The 16,072-nt window shown below is 42.4% G+C and overlaps 1 long non-coding RNA gene across 2 annotated transcripts in view; it reads left to right on the top strand.

Annotated features, from left to right (window-relative positions):
- Positions 1-1,272: 1,272 nt before the first annotated feature.
- LOC306668989 overlaps positions 1,273-16,072 on the top strand; it is an 18,482-nt gene continuing 3,682 nt past the window's right edge. The window contains exons 1-4 of one of the 2 annotated variants that reach the window (XR_013765994.1): positions 1,273-1,461; positions 1,671-1,962; positions 11,130-11,248; positions 12,266-12,328. This is a non-coding gene — a long non-coding RNA (uncharacterized lncRNA). The remainder of the gene's footprint in view (positions 1,462-1,670; positions 1,963-11,129; positions 11,249-12,265; positions 12,329-16,072) is intronic. The other variant, XR_013765993.1, reaches the window with a different exon arrangement.

Below are 16,072 nucleotides of genomic sequence, written 5' to 3'. Positions count from 1 at the left end.
CAGACAAGCCCTGACATGCAGAAGCTATGGGAACAGTTAACCTTAGAAGAATGTGGTATAAATTCTGCATCTTACCTTCACACTTTATGGCTCACTCTGCACAAATGTCACTTTATTATCAAAGAACATACCTGTAGCTACTAAATTTTTCTCACAATCAATAATCTGTAGGCTGGGCTCTAGAACTAGATTTTCCAGGCAAAATGAATATTAACTGGATACAAACCAGAACCCTTCTAAAAATTATTCATAGGTTGTTTACAAATGACTATCTGATGAAAGATTATTAGGAAAAACTCAGAAGTTCTGGATGTATATTCCTGACCACTGAGCATGACTACAAGGAAAGTAGCAATGTCTTCATGGTTTGATCTAGTCAAGAGGGCCTACTGAACTGAATCAGCATTTCTTAGGATTTCCTTAGAACTTTGTGCCATCTCACTTATGAATGATAGAAGAGTTCTGGTGGAGATTGCAGTTGAGAATAAATACAACTATCTCTCCATGGGAAAACTACATGAGCCTGACACAATCTCTAGTAGTACATCATCACCTAAATAGTAGAGAGAGGACCTGAGGAAGAAGACACGAGACTTAAAATTAAGTGTAGAATGCAAATAATTCTGTTAGAAGTTTAGAAACAGAGTAAGATATTATGCTTGAGCATGGGAAGGAAGACAGATGCTTCCACCTGATCCGTATTTACACCACAAAGAAACCTCTCCTCTGGGGGCTGTTCAGCTACCCGTAGTTCCCTGGGACTCACGCGTGGCAGAGTCGTTTCAGATCTCGCCCCACCCCCGTCCCGCCTCACTGCCTTCCCAGTTGCCAAGATGAAACATCATTGGGTGGAGGGATAACTGTCATGAAGGATTTTCCCTGCCAAACAATGCTGAAGCTTCTCTCCCTCTCTTTTTTGAAGAAGTGCGTTTATGACTGATTGCTCAACACCTTGTTGGTTCTGATTGCAGAAAACACACCTTATAAATATATGATAACCATCCTGTAATAGTGTGACAATTTACTTCACAGTGCGTTTCAGGCTGCTAATTGATCGTTTCAGTCCAGAGACGATTTGGAATAAATTATAGCCATCAAAAGGATATCACAGCTCACTTTGGTGGAAGGGTTTCCACGTCGCTTCGCGTTCGTCTCCCGGAGAGGGACGACTGCGCCCCGCGGGCTGAGAGGAGGGGAGGGAGGAGGAAAGGGAAAAGAGGCCAGTGGGCGGGACCGGGGGCGGGGCCGCGCGCCAGAGGGCTGCAGGTCCGGGGCCGGACGGTAGAGGCCTCCCTTCCAAGGAGGCGGCGCCCGGGCGGCGCGGGCGCTGCGGGCTGGGGCGCAGCTCCCTGGCTGGAGCCCGTGCACCCTTCTCAGCGAGGTTCCCGCGCGGCCGGGCCGGCGCGGGCATTCCCCACCCGCTCTCTTGCCCCTGCAGGCGGCAGCGCCCGTGTTTCTGAGGTGAGAGTCTCCCTCGGGCAGGGGCCCTGCTGGGGGGCGGGTGCTCGCGTGCGCGGGATCTCACCTCTGGAGGCTTCTCGGCCGGGCTTCCCCGCGGGGCGGACGCGTGCCCCTTCGTGCTCCGGGTCTGGGGCTAGGGAAGCACCGAGGCGTCGCGGCTCCTGGGGGCATTGTCTGTGGCTTGGGTAACTCAGGTCCTCGCGCCGCAGCTGGGGAGGCGGCCTGTGGAGCGAAGCAGACTCGGAGGAAGCCGTGGCCTCCGCGAACCTTAGGAGAGGGCGTGGAGGGGCCGACCCGGCACGTCGGCCTGCGAGGCGACGCGAGGTCGCCGGGCGCGGGACCCGGGCAGCGGGCTACGCGCTGTGAAACTCGGCGAGAGCGTCGGCCCTCGATCCCGGAGCGTCCGCTAAGGTTAAGCCGAAGTGTCAAGTCCCGACCCCAGCCTACCCAGGGACGGTCGCGCCCTCCGACCCCTCGCCTCGATTTCAGTTCCCAGAAAAAGTGAGTGCCATTTTTGATGGTCATGGAGAAGAGAGACCCAAAGGCCTGTCTCTGAATGGGATTCGAATTCGGAAAAAAAATACTGTCCTACTCCTATCGCCGACCTTTGCTTGTCTGGCGGCCCCCAACCCCGCCCACGAGAGCCCCAGGCAGTCTTCATTCCCTTGGTAAATTAGAACACTAGAAGAATTGAGGCCTTTCAGCTCACTGGTAGCATGCCCTTCCATCCCCTGTGCTCAGAGCCTGCCTTTGCATGAGGTCCTTAGTTTTTTTAGTTTTCTGTCACGCTAATACATTATATCAATCTAGGGCAAGGATGTTTCCATGCAGGCGATTTTGACAGCAATCATCATACCAAGCTATTATGAAGTGTGATGTCAGTGCGTGCTGGAAGGACAGATAATATATAAACCAGTTCTTGACACAGTATCTTGCAACAAAACATCTGAGGCCATCAGTAAGAGGCATTTTAATTCACACACTAAAAATATTTTGTGTTTGGTTGACATCTTTCAAAATGCTGAACGAGATAGTAGCATTTATCATTTTGTAGGTATTTATCAATGTATTCACAAAAGTCCCCATAGGAAGGAGGAGGGTTTTCTCTTATTCCTATTCTAGGATATAAACTGAGAAGCAGAGATGTTATCTGACCTCCTAAATAGTCCATAGTGAGTCAGTGGGAGAGCTTCATTTATGAGACCAAACATTTTCAAAAACTGGGATAACTGGAAAAGTCAAATCCAAATCTAAGTAAATGTTGTACACTCAATATGATATAATAACAAGAAACTGTATTTACCTGGGCCAAATCCTGTGGGAGGCTAACCTGTGGGAATCAGTTTTTCATATATATTGACCCAAGATATGTTTTTATTTTTCTCCATCTATCCATTCAGTATTTATTCACTATTTATTATTATAGATACTTCATTCCACTTTGCTACTGAATGTGATTTCTATAGTTATTTAATACATAATTGCAAAAATGTAACTAAAATATGTATATTTTTCCTAGCTACAAGAAACTCAATATTATTAGGAAAGAGTTTAAAACTGTTTGTTTGTACTGATGGAAAATTGTATTAATTACCTTAAATAGTAGGTCAAGGGAATAAAACAATAGGAACCAGAAAGTTTTCTCTAGTTCATGTTTATTCACAGTGCCATGATTTTTTTGTCCTTAAAACTTTTAAAACAATTTTTTAAAGAACTTACATGATTGAAAGGGTTTGTTATTTTGGAAAGCAAAATTTTCTTTAAAAGGTCTTACTTCTTATGTGATATGTTGGACTGACTGGTTTTATGTGAGTGAAAGCGCCATATTTTTAATGAAAACTAGACCGCATTTTTTTTTTTACCACAACTTGAAATAAGAATTACTAACAATTAAGTCATGGAAGCAGAACACATCCCACATAGTCTTGCATATACCTGATTAAAATTCATTGGATTAATAAAAATAGGAAAACACTCCCAATATATTTATTCCAATTATTTGTGGTTATAATTTTTCTTGGGTAATGCTTGAGATCATTCAAAACAATGCTTAGATCCTTGAAAATCAAAATGTTTGTGTGAAATCTGAAAGATACAGCTAATTACTATAAAATTTTGTGAAGTACAATAACAAAAGCCAAGATATTAGGAATAATTTTATCTTTAACAATAATTTTGTGCTGTTTTAACAATGATACCAGCACTTACAAACATGTTTTAGTGCGTCCTTATCCAAGTAGTAATCTTAAAAGGCTTTCACTTTTTGGAAAGATGCTTTCATTACTCAAACCTCTTTTGGAGCTTTTCACTGGGAACTGTTTTTGGCACCAACAGCACATCTTATTTAAAAAACAACAACAACAACAACAAAAAAAAAACACTTGGGGATAGCTTTCTTTAGAGACCTTGAGTGCCCTGAAGAAGGTAGGTGATCAAGACAGGCCAATATAATTTGAGGTCAAAACAAGCTGAAAGACAATTAGATGAATTTCTTGAATAGATTTTACACTAGTTCTAGAGTCATTGTACCAACATAGTTTGAACAATTGCAGCACTATTGGAATAAGAGAATCTACCAAGAAAGAGCTTTAACAACAGTGTTTATTTGGACTAAAAATTCTGTTTGTCAATGAATTACTATTTTAACAGCCATGTACATATATATAGTGCATCAGTGTGCTATATAGAGACATATTACTTCAGAAGGTTATATTTTCAAGCATTTTGTTGGTCAATCCTGAATTTAATGAGCGTTCACAATTCTGGTATGACTTTAAAACCTTTTTAGTCCTAAAATATGAAATTCACTCGTATCATGGCTAAAATTGGGATTGCCTTATATAGTTCCACAGAATTGGTGCTGTACATTCCTTGAAATATAGAAGAATCATACCCAGCTAAGAATCAAACTTAACTTGTATTCTGTCCAGTAAACAAGGCATTCCATTATAAAAATTTCAGCCATTCTTAGACTACAAGTTAGGTCTAACCTGTGAGCTAAAACATGTATAAATTATTATTATTAGTTGTGAATATATACCCCAAAGTACATATGTGGTAGAATTATATCGTACTGTTGTAAGTTAATAGTATGCTACCTCCTGTACAAAACAGAATAATGAAACTCCTAACCTAGTGAATTTAAACTTTTGTTGGAAGTGGTAGTGCATGCCTGTAATCCCCGTGACTCAGGAGGCTGAGGCAGGAAGATCATGAGTTTGAGGCCAGCATGGACAACTTATGAAGACTTAAGCAATATTACCAAGACCCTGTCTCAAAATAAAAAAGGCTGGTCATGTACTTTAGTGGCAAAGTGTCCCTGAGTTCAGTCTCCAGTTCCTAAGCAAACAAACAAACAAACTTATTATGATATTTAAGACCAGAATTCGGGAGACGGGTTAGAAAGACCAAAGGAAAAGAGTCAAAAAGAAGAGAGGTAAATTGTGGGGTTTTTGAACTATAATTAGTTGAATTCATTTGTGGGGATGATTTATAGTTGTTTTCCAAAACCATCAGAAAACTATTTAAAACTTGAGGAAATAATGCAATTTCAACTGCAACTGAGACTGTATGGAGAAATAAGAAAAGCAGAAAGAATATAATTAGCTGAGTAGGACTTTTCTAAGAGTTCAGGTCTAATGCCTTTTTCAAATTATGTAGAGGGCCAAGAGATCATTAGTGATTAGCAGGAATCCAGACCATAATGATCAAGGGAGATCCAGGCCAGTGGAAAAAGATGAAAGAGCTTTCCTGCTTAAACCAAATGCTGCAAATGCACATGCTCTTACAGAGGGAAGGTCAGCCAGCAGACAAAGAAATAGGGCAGTAGTCTCAGAGCAACAAGTAAGTTCCCTTCTTTTGCACCAGTTAGATTGAATATAGAGATTAGCCAAAGTTGGAGTTGAGACAAAAAGAATGTCCTTATTTCAGCAACTTACAAAGTCTGGAACTTTTAGTCCTGTCTCCATTGATGAGCTTAGATATTGCCCAGATATCAGGGCATGTAGACCTGGTGGGCCCTGGAGACCAGGGATGTATACCTAACTAAATGGTCATTAACAAAGTGGTCAAACTCAATTTTATTTATTTTTTCCTATGGAAAAACCTTGCATTGTTTGGCCATTAGGTAGACAAAACAGCTTCTGTTAGGAGTATAAGGGATGACCAGTTACCCAGCAAATCCTCCATAAATAATGAAAGTTGAGATAGCCTAGCCATGTCCATCATCTATAAATCTAAGAGTAATCCAAATATTTTTAAATTAGAGTTTAAATATTAAAAGTTTTATGTAGTGTTTACAGCTTTAGGAGTTAGGTCAAGTGAACTCTTAGTGTGGTTCAGGTAGTTATAATAGAAGTCTGATTAGGTATAGCTTGAAGCTCATTTATTTCACATAGAGATATTCCTGGCTTTAGATTTACAAAATTCACATGTAGCTCCAGACCATAGAATAGGTGGGCAATTTCCCTAATATTGCAAAGTATCAGGGTTGTAGAATCCTGGATCAGGAGTAGGAAGTAGGTTTACATGTACAAGTTGTATTACTTGAGACATGTCAGTTTTCCTCATAGGCAAAATATATACAATAGTAATAGCCAGTACTTTACAGGGTAGTTTGAGCTTCATCTGAGATGAAATAAATGGAAGAACTTGATTTATTAAGTTTTGTGCATGTGCAGGGTTTTTTGTACTGCCACACGGATTTTGTAGGTTAAGGTAAGGTTTGAAGTGTCCAGATATTTGAACAAAAATATAAATGAAGATGGAAATACACTTGGGAGTGTAGGAAAATAGACTAGTATTAGCATGGATTCATAAGAAGTACTACATCAAGAAATTTTTTTGACACTTCCTAAGACCTGTTGCATGAAAAGAAACCTGATAGCTCTCTTAATACTATCAAGCTCAGTTCTTCCACATTGGCACTGAAGGAACAATCTGCTTGTGGAGAGAACTGGCCAGGCTTTTAGGCCTTGATACTTATACTATGGAAGTTTCTTCTCTTAGCAATTTCATTAAACCTCATTGCCATGTTCATGACTTAGAAGACAACATGAAGCTAATTTGATTTGTACATATTGACTTAATTGGTCAGTTATGAACATTTTTTTAAAATAGTGGTTATTTTGGCTGGGTGTGGTGGCCCATGCCTATAATCTCAGCTGCTGGGGAGGCTAAGGCAGGAGAATCTTGAGTTCAAAGCCAGCCTCAGCAAAGGCGAGGCACTAAGCAACTCACTGAGATCCTATCTCTTAAAAAAAAAAAAAAAAAAAGTGGTTATTTTTCCCATAGCAGCAGGCCATTTCTGCTGAAGAACCAAGACTCTCACCCCTTATAAGCCATTTTTAAAAGTTACTTTTTGTATCTTTCATTATCTCCTACTTTCCTCTGTATATTTAAAAGATAACAAGGATGTAGGGGAAGGCAGTTTGCCTCCAGGATCATTGGCTTCCACTAACATAGGGGCATAGTTCCTAGAAAGGTAGGGAAAGTGGAATGTCCTGGCTGGGTGTATACTCACCCTTCTATTGAGTTTCAGGATTCACCCTACTGAAAAGTAAAAATAGTGCCCCTTCTCCAAGGTTATGGTTACAGGGGTATTTTCTGCAGGTTTGTTAAGTGTCCTCTACACAATGATATTTCACTAATTCACATTGTGTGAAGTATCATATATTTGAGCCAATACAATGTATTGACTAAGGAAAAAGGGGTATTGGATTCAGACAGTGTTTGACTATCAAATCTGCTGCTTACTAGCTGAGTGACTTGGACAAATTTTCTTAATCTCTCTGAGCCTTAGTTTCTTTATCTGCAAAATGGTAATAACAGTATCTACTTGTAAGGATTATTGTGCATGAGGTGAGTGCATAACAAATCGGAGCTATATTATTAGGCTTTGGAGAATGAGGGAGAAATATAAAGAAATACATGTCAAATTCTCCTCTTAAAGGAACTTACACTGGAAGGGATCAAATAAAAAGAAAACTGACAATATAGGGCAAAAAATGGTATCAAGTGAATGCTGCAGATAATGAAGAGTTCATCAGTCAGCCAAGAACTAGGGTGATGGCAATAGGTTTCAGGACAGAAATGGGAATTTCTGAAATTGCAAATGAGGCAGGATTCAGATATGAGGGGTGGAACCAAGAAGTCAGCCTAGATGGCAAGAGGGAGGAGTGATCAGAACACAGCACAGCAGGGGTAGGAGTGTGCCAGAACAGGAAGTATACCAGCCTTCAAACCAGACTGAGAATGATATGAATCCTAGCCCTGCTGTGAGATCTTGGTTGGACTAGTATCTTAACTTTAACTTCAGTTTCTACAGCCTTAAAATTGATAAACTGTATCCATTACATGAAATTGAAGAGATTAAATAAGAGAATGTTGGTATTACCTAATATGGTGCTTTGGCACCTTCAATAAAATAGGTAATTCACATGATGTTTTCAGGGGACAATGAGAGAGCTGTCTACTTAAAGAATTATTTTACCTTGTATAGGCAAGTGGTGCAAAACAAACCAGGAAGGCCAATTAGTGCCCATGGGGATGATAGGGAGGAGGCTTGAGGCCAATTCAAAGACCTGGGGCTGTTTTAGACAATCAGAACTATCAAGACTTTCAGTAAAGTGGGAATTTAGGATAGTTAATCTCAAGGCTCTCTGAAGTCTGTCTTGGAGGAAGGAAGAAACTCACTCAAGCATGTGTAAGGTGATCAGGGTCTAGATTAGGATAGTGGCAGGGTTACCAGACCTTATCTCCTAAGCTGCTTTACAGCTTAGGGCTCCACAGTGTGGAGTGAGAGGGAGCTTTTTGTTTGTTTTGTTTTGTTTGTAGACTCCTAATATTTAGTGTCAGATGTCTAGAATAAAACTAGGATGGATCCACAACTTTGGAAAATTTGAGTTCACTCAGTATCCAGAGACTTTTATAAAAGGTGGGACGTAGCTTTGATGCTAAATAAGCCCAATAACTTGCTTCAGCTTATAAAGTAGCCCCTTTAAAAAACCTTTCTGTTGTTAATTCAGATCCAGGAGTCTACCTCTGGTTTTCTTCTCTTCTGATGCCCCCAGTTTTCTAGGACACACAAGTACAGATCCTTTATAGCTTTATGGAGTTCAGTTAGGATTGTCATAACAAGAGGCACTGGGATAAGTGGGGAGGACCCAGCCAGGCAATTTGATGACTTTATTTGGTGATAGTGTAATTTGGATGTTAAAATTCTGTCCTTTCTCTGGGGATAAGAAGTGATTTAATTAAAAACACAAACCTAGGGAAATAGTTTTGGATTCTAGAGAATACATTTGTATGGTTTCAAATTCTCTTGCCACCTCTTTTTTTTTTTTTTCCTCCCTATACTTAATGTTATTTTGTAATGGGAGAGTACATGGTAGATAATTGTATTTTTTTTAAAAAATCACACTGAGCCAGGCATGGTGGTGTGTGCCTGTAAGCCTGGTGATGCAGGAGGATCAAAGTTCAAGACTAGCCTGGGCAACTTAATGAGACCCTGTCTCAAAATCAAAAAGGCTGTGTATGTGGCTCAGTGGTAGAGAGTCCTGGGTTCAATCCCAGTTGAGGGCATGGGGGAGAACAGAAACAAAATCACACTGATTATATGAACACTAGTTTTAAAAACAGTAGGAAATCCTGTGGTAGGCCTTAAACATATTAAATAGGTAAGAATAACCTGACCTATCATGATTTTCTCAATTTTTTTTTCTCTCATTTGGCTGCAAGAGCAACATGGCTTTGAGGTACCTGAATAGTTCATTGCTTGCAAGCACAATGCACACAAAGGGGATTGTATACAGTGGTTAACAAACATAGGATGGAAATAAGTGACAAGGGAAAGATAGGCTCGGGGACATTAGAGGCAAGGCATTGTCCAAGGACAATGAGTGTATTTCATTTTTTATCTCCTGGGTTTATTTAAATTATCTGCTGGGGTGGGAAGGAAAGAAAGCATGATGCTATAAAGCTGATTAAGATGCAAACATGCAGATTTTATCCTGCTCTTGACACTATCCTTTTCACTCTAGCCTGGAAGCAGATGATGGCCAAAGAGGTCCAGCCTATGGGACGGGAAGGAAGAAAGCAAGAGTCCACCCTTTTTAATGAAAGATTTTATGAATATATTTATACACATATATAGTTTATATAATACTATATATTTTTTTTAATTTCTCCCATCTACACCATCATAACACATCACCCAAAGTAGTCCCTGGCTAAAATCTGGTAGGGATTTGGACCAGGAGCAGGTAGCATTGAAAAGAGGGTCTTCAGGGTGCTGCTGGCATTAATTTTGCTGAAGAGACCTCATCAGAGACCAGCCCTCTCTATTCCATGGGTGGTTGGCCTTAGAAAGGGCCTACATGCAGATTTTAGTCTTGCCCCCTCTTCCAACCTCTGCTCTGCATTGGGACCTCTGTTTCTCTCTTCCCCCTCTTTCAATTAAATGAATTAATTACCAGGCATTTAACTTTTTGCCAGACTCTTTCATTATGCCCAGAGTTTTGCTGAGCGGCAAAGGGAAGTAATAACATTCGCAGTGAGGGGCAAATCCTGTTAATGAACAAATTAAAGTTCAAACAGTTATTCAAGTTCACAACCTCTCGGTGGCTCTTCTCTTTAATAAGAGTTATACATGTTACTTTCCCCAGTCTTTTCTCCCTTTTATTACTTTTTAAGCTTTTCATCAACACTGCCAGGGCATATTTGAGGCTCCTAACCTTTCAGCCTTGACAAGGACTTGAGCAGTTATAATCCTGTCTTAATTTGGTAACTTTTGTAAAACACATAAAGGGCCCAGGGTCACCTTTGGTCACCAAGGCCTCTGGTGACCCTATAGTTTCCACCTCTACCAGAGCTGCGTGGGCTGCTTTCTGGTATTCAAACCCTTCTGGCAATCAGGATCAGACGACTTCCTAGCCAGGCACAGCCATGTGGGACCAGTCTGCTAGTGTTGGAGCCCTTGCTTCTCTTGGTTTCCTTTCCTCCAGCCCTCTCCTTCTAGTTGGTTGCAGCACTGGGTACAGGGGGAGCTATAAAGGGGGAAAGGGCCTCTGAACTAAAAACTGGGAACATATATGAGGAAATGGGTTTGAGGTAGGAAGGATGCATGGCACCCTCCCCACCCCCACTACCAAATGCTACTCCATATCCTGATGGCACCTCACCATTCTGGGGACAGGAGGCCCAAGCCTCCTTAGTCCTGGTGGGAAGAACCTGGGAGGGATCTGGTACTTGTCTCCTTTTCCCCCTTCCCATTGTGTGTGTGTGTGCGTGAGAGTGTGTGTGTGTGTGTGTACTGTGGATTGCGTGGGGGTCTTTTCTACCTCAGTGCCTGGCTTCTCACCACCATCCCCGAGCGTGGCTAAATATAATCACCATGACAACTGCAATCTATGAGCATACACATAATAGAGATGAAATAGACAAAAGATTAGCATGCCATGAAAAGTACAATAAGTTTCTTATTTAGCATTTAGATAACTGTCTTTCCTTCGGAGCAAGCTTCAAAGTTGAAGCCAGTTTAGACCAAGAGGATTAATTCTTTCTCCCGCATGCTTCATTGAATCTCTCATTACCAAACTTTGTCTGTATTGATGTAAGATTTGATTGAAGATTAGAGCATTTAGCAAATCTTGCTTTTCTGCATGTATCAGGTCCTTTCAAGCACGGATCGCAGTGCCCAGTGGTCAATACCCTTACTTTTATCCAGTGTCTGCTTCATTTAAACTTAATCAACTCCATCAATGAACTGGAACAGGGAAACGTCCCTGCGGTAAGAATGTTGTGCTTTTGTGGGATAATTCTTTGCTCTTTCCCGATCCGTTGGCGTTAAACCTAAAATTGCACTATGATGAACTTTTTTTTTAATCAATATGATAATGACAATTGGGCCTGAACGCTCTGGTAGGACTTAGAGTAGAGCGGAATCTGGCCCCCATTACCAAAACAACTTCTCATCTTGCAATAGCCCAACTCCTATTGTGTGGCTTTAATACCTTTTCTTCCCTGACATTGAATATTGCTCAAGCTAGAAAATGATGCATCTTTGTAGGAAAGGCTCGTATGTCACAACCAGAAAGTGAAGCAGACCGATTGGTTGTGTGAATTATCTGACTTGCTGCAGTGAATTATTTGCACTGTTTCCCTACCTAGTCAACAAGTTCCTGAGGTATAGTAGAGATCAATCAAAACTGACAGCCCGAGTGTGAAGGCTTTACTGTGTAAATCTGGCGCACTCATCCTGGCCATGCCGGCCCTGGCATCTGTATATCATTTTTATACTGCTACCAGTAGAGCAATTTCAAAAGTATTTGCAAGGAAAATGCGTGTCCCCATCTGTTCCTGGAAGCATAAATGTGCCACCTTCAGAGGGTTTTCACTGGTAATCATATCTTTAATGATCAACAGACTAGTGATATATACCTTTCCATAAAATGGGGTTTTCTTCACTTTATTGTGATTGGCTAGAATAAATAGCTTTTCCATATGTTAGGGAGATAAAATATAAGATTAGCAGAGGTCGTTTGTTGGATACTAAACAAAAGAAACAATTCATTCCAAATAATCTTTGAAAAGAGGCAGCACAAAATTAAGTTGCAATAACAGAACATCTGAGGCCCCACATCAGGAAACAGACCTTGCTCCTCCTTGGAAAAGGAGCCGTTTAAGAGCAGAAACTGGGAGTCTTCTAAGAGACCCTGGTGGCTGATAGTCAAAGTCGGGGGAGGGGAGAAGCAGGGAAGCAAAGGAGGGCTGGAATAATACTTGTTTGTTCTACTTTTATTGTAAGGTCCTAGTTCCTCTCCCGTATGTATGTTACCGGCTCTTGGTCATCCCCACTGCAGCACCCTGGGTAAGTTGGTGGGTGGTGTGTTCAAAAGCAAGAAAATGCCACCGTGCTGACTTTCTCTTCAGGTTTGTCAGTGAGAGCAATGCTGTTCAGTTCTAGAGAATAAAGGTTGGCTACTTCCGCTGGAGATTTCTCTTTGTCCACAGAAAAGGAGACTTCAGAGACAAGGCTGAGGCCCCAGCTTTACATTAAGTTCCTAAAACCTAGCAAGAGGAGCTTTTGGACCTGCTGGAGAACCTCTAGAAAAGGATTTTAATAGTATCCCACATGTCCTGGTCACAGTCCTAAGAAATCCTAGGCTCTGACCCCCCCACCACAGGTTCACATACAGACTCCAAAGGGTGCCAGAAACACTTTCTTCAGATGCAGCCCTTTTCAATTCTGCTGATTTGGAAGCTTTTCCTTCAGGATCCTAGGCCCAGAGATCTTGAACTATGACTGCCTGGAGAGGAGTCTTCAATTCTGTTTTGTTTCCAGAGCTAAGAAAGAACTATTAGTTGTAGGACATCGATGCCCCAGCCTCTGTGCTCTCCAGAAAATAGGTTTGAGCTATGTGGACCTATTCCCCACAAATCAGGAATTGAGAATAGGGGTGGAAATTCTCAATAAACATTGAGAAGAGACCCACTTAGTAACTTAAGGTTACTCTCCTTTTGTATTCTTTCAATTATGTGTTGCTATTGTTTTTTTTTTTTCTTCCTTGGAATAGTGGTGGTGAGGGAGCTCTTATCTTTTCTGTATATCTGTCCTCCTCCTCCTGTGTACTCACAGAATTCTGTCCTCTTTCCAAATCTTTCTGCTCTCACTGCAGCAGGAGTGTGTAGCAGAACCTGTGGGTATTAGTTTCAAAGTGGGAAATGGGGTCAGCAAGCAGGTCCCAAGCAAAAAGTGCCCATTAGCATTTTAGACCTAATGTGTGTTAATTTTCTCAGTGAGTCTTAAGAAAAGCTCATGGTCAGAAAAAGATGGGTTAGCCATTGTGGAAACATTTTCTTTTAAAATTTCCCCTGAATTTTAGAAACATAATCATATAGGCCAGGTTGCCCATAGTAAATTATACTTTCTTTGACATTATACCTGATTTACTATTGTATTGCAATTAAGACTAAATGGGAAGTCACACTTGTTTTCACATTGTGGTGTGATGCATTGCTGATCTTTACTGTATTGGTTTGTGACAAGGAAATTCTGGCATATATTGTATATGAGCCATGATTTGCATTCAATTTAAAAGGTCGTTTCCTGATTTCTGCACATCTAAATTTGATACTATTTTGTTTTGAATTTTTGTTGTTTTCAGAAAATGAAGAAAGAAAACCTCATTGATTAGTTGTGTGGAAGAGATAAATCTGTGATGTTTGCTTCTTTTCTTGCCTAGGAGGATGGGGCTGTTGATCTGCAGTTAGGACCATTTCATACTACATACCTGGAGATCCTATCTAACTCACAAACCTCTGCCAGGAATTGTTGCTGTGCACTCCAGAGTGGAAGTTACTTGTGGAATTTACTTTGGGCCTCATATTGACTGAGGTTCCAAAACCATAGAACTTTATGCGTTCCAAAAAGGGACTCAGGCCACCCACATTTCCACAAACCCTAGACTGGAGTCATTTGCAGTACACAGTCTTTTGGTGGTTCAGAACCAGACCCTGTACACATGTACATCCATTGCAGAGATGAAGTCTTGGCAACTATAGGACAAGGATTGAAAAATTTGAAAACAACACACAGTGTTCAGGGTGAAAATTACCTATACTGGCAATGTTGTCTCTGCCCCTCCACAGTCTCACTGCTACCAAGCAACCCCAGTCCATGTTTATTTTACTTAAAATGTACAGAATTTCTGATAAACAATAAAGATATCTATGTCTAAGAATATAGTTTCTTAACCAATTTATTGAAAATAAACCCCCCGCCTTAGAAAATATTTAACCTACTCTCTAATTCAGATATCTGAAAAGATAACAGTTTAATAGTGTTAATTTGCAATATTGCCATATATATATGTGTGTGTGTGAATATATATATAGGTGTCCCTAAGACAGGGATGAGTAGGTAGTATGATGTATTAGGAAGAAGTTTAGTTATGTGAAATAAGTTTAAGGAAACAACTCCTTTGGTTAAGGAAAATAAGCTCAATTGATAATGTGAAATGAACATTTAAAATTTGGTATCAGGTGTGGATAAAATGCCACCTGGATCTTAAAAAGGTCAGGGTGTTTAAAGTTATCACAAAATGACAATTCGGGGTGGGATTGAGGGTTGTTTTTGTCCCTACTGGATCTGAACAGCATAATAGTAATAGCTGTCACTCCAGGCTTTTACTGGGGATTTCCATCTTGTTCCAGAAGGAAATAGCAGGAAAACAACTTGTATAGTTAAGAGCTTCAGTCTAACGGATATTATTTCCAGCCAGAATTTCTACAATCACCCCCTGTGAATGCTGAGGAATGTATTCTAATTTTAAGTCACAGCAACTGAGTTAAGCAATATATAAGATCTGGAGAAACAGGTTTACCTCATGGGGAAAGGGAATAGAAAGGAAGCAGCCAAAAGACCCTACAGGGTAGTGAGGTGGAGAAATTTGGTTTTCTAGTCAGCACCTTGCCAGCCCATTGCCTGAGAATCTTGGAGCAAGTCACCTTGGGAAGTAGGCTGTGGGTAGTTGGTATCAGATCCCGTCTCTTCCACTCAAGTCACTCGTCATCTGCCCAAAGGTATCTTCTTCTGGATTGCCCTCCCCAGCCGCAACAGACACCGAGAGGATGCAACAGAGGCCACCGGGAGCTGGTTGGTCATCTGATAGGGGGACCATCCCGTCCCTAGTGGGCATTTAGGATGCCTGCAGAGGTGCCATCGACCCAGCGGAAGCGCTGGGCAAGTCGGCGGATCTGGACTCGGCCGCGGTCTCCCTGGCACGTGACCCACGGGCAGAGCCCGGGAGCCTGGGTGACCACAGATCTCGCTGCGGGAAAGCGAGACTTCTTTGCCCCATGCCTTCCCACAAGCCTGGTCTGGAGAGTGAAAACGGCGTCAGGCCTCAGACGCACTTTCCGGGCCGGGTGGGAGTATCTTTCTGCGCCCAAGAGGCTTCCCAAGAGCGCAGGCCGGTCTCCCAAGTTTCTTTCGCCGCGGGTTAACCGCGGGGTAGATACCCGGGAATGGGTGGAATAGGCGGCTAAGCCCTTAGCGCCCCACGTCACCTCCCAGGGGACGCAGACGCGGGGTCCAAGCGCTTGAGTTTCACTCCCCTGGGTCTCCGGCGAGGACCAGGCGCCCGGGACAGGCGCGACTCAAGCGCTAGAGCTCTTCCAGTTAGGGGACGAGGAAACGCCACCGCGACCAGCAGCCTCACCTTTGGACCCTCTTTCCCCAGACACTTCTGAGGAAACGCCCCCAGGGGCGAGAGCCAGGCCTCCTCCCGAGTCCGCGCTCGCTGACCGGGGAGTGGACCTTGCTCTTCGCTTTTGCCCAGGCCGCTAGCTTCGCTCGCTGGCCCCTACGGCAGGTTCCGAGCGAGAAGGCCCTTCATAACCCCCACAACCCCCCCAACTCCCCAACTACTGGAAGGCGTCCCCGCCCCTCCCCGGGGTGGCGACCCTCTTGCGCGCGGGGTGGTCGCGGGCCCCACTGGATGGGCGTAGGGCCAACCTGGCACCGCCCGGGGCTGCTTAGGCCTAGGGGTGCGAGTCCCGGCCTTCGTGCCTCATGGTGCCGGCTCCTTGCGTGACTCAAAAGCCCGTCTGA

This window comes from Sciurus vulgaris (assembly GCF_902686455.1).
Source record: "Sciurus vulgaris genome assembly, chromosome: 1".
In the NCBI taxonomy this organism is placed as follows: Eukaryota; Metazoa; Chordata; class Mammalia; order Rodentia; family Sciuridae; genus Sciurus; species Sciurus vulgaris.
Note: the sequence above shows the minus strand (reverse complement) of the source record. Positions and strands in the feature narration are given on the sequence as shown.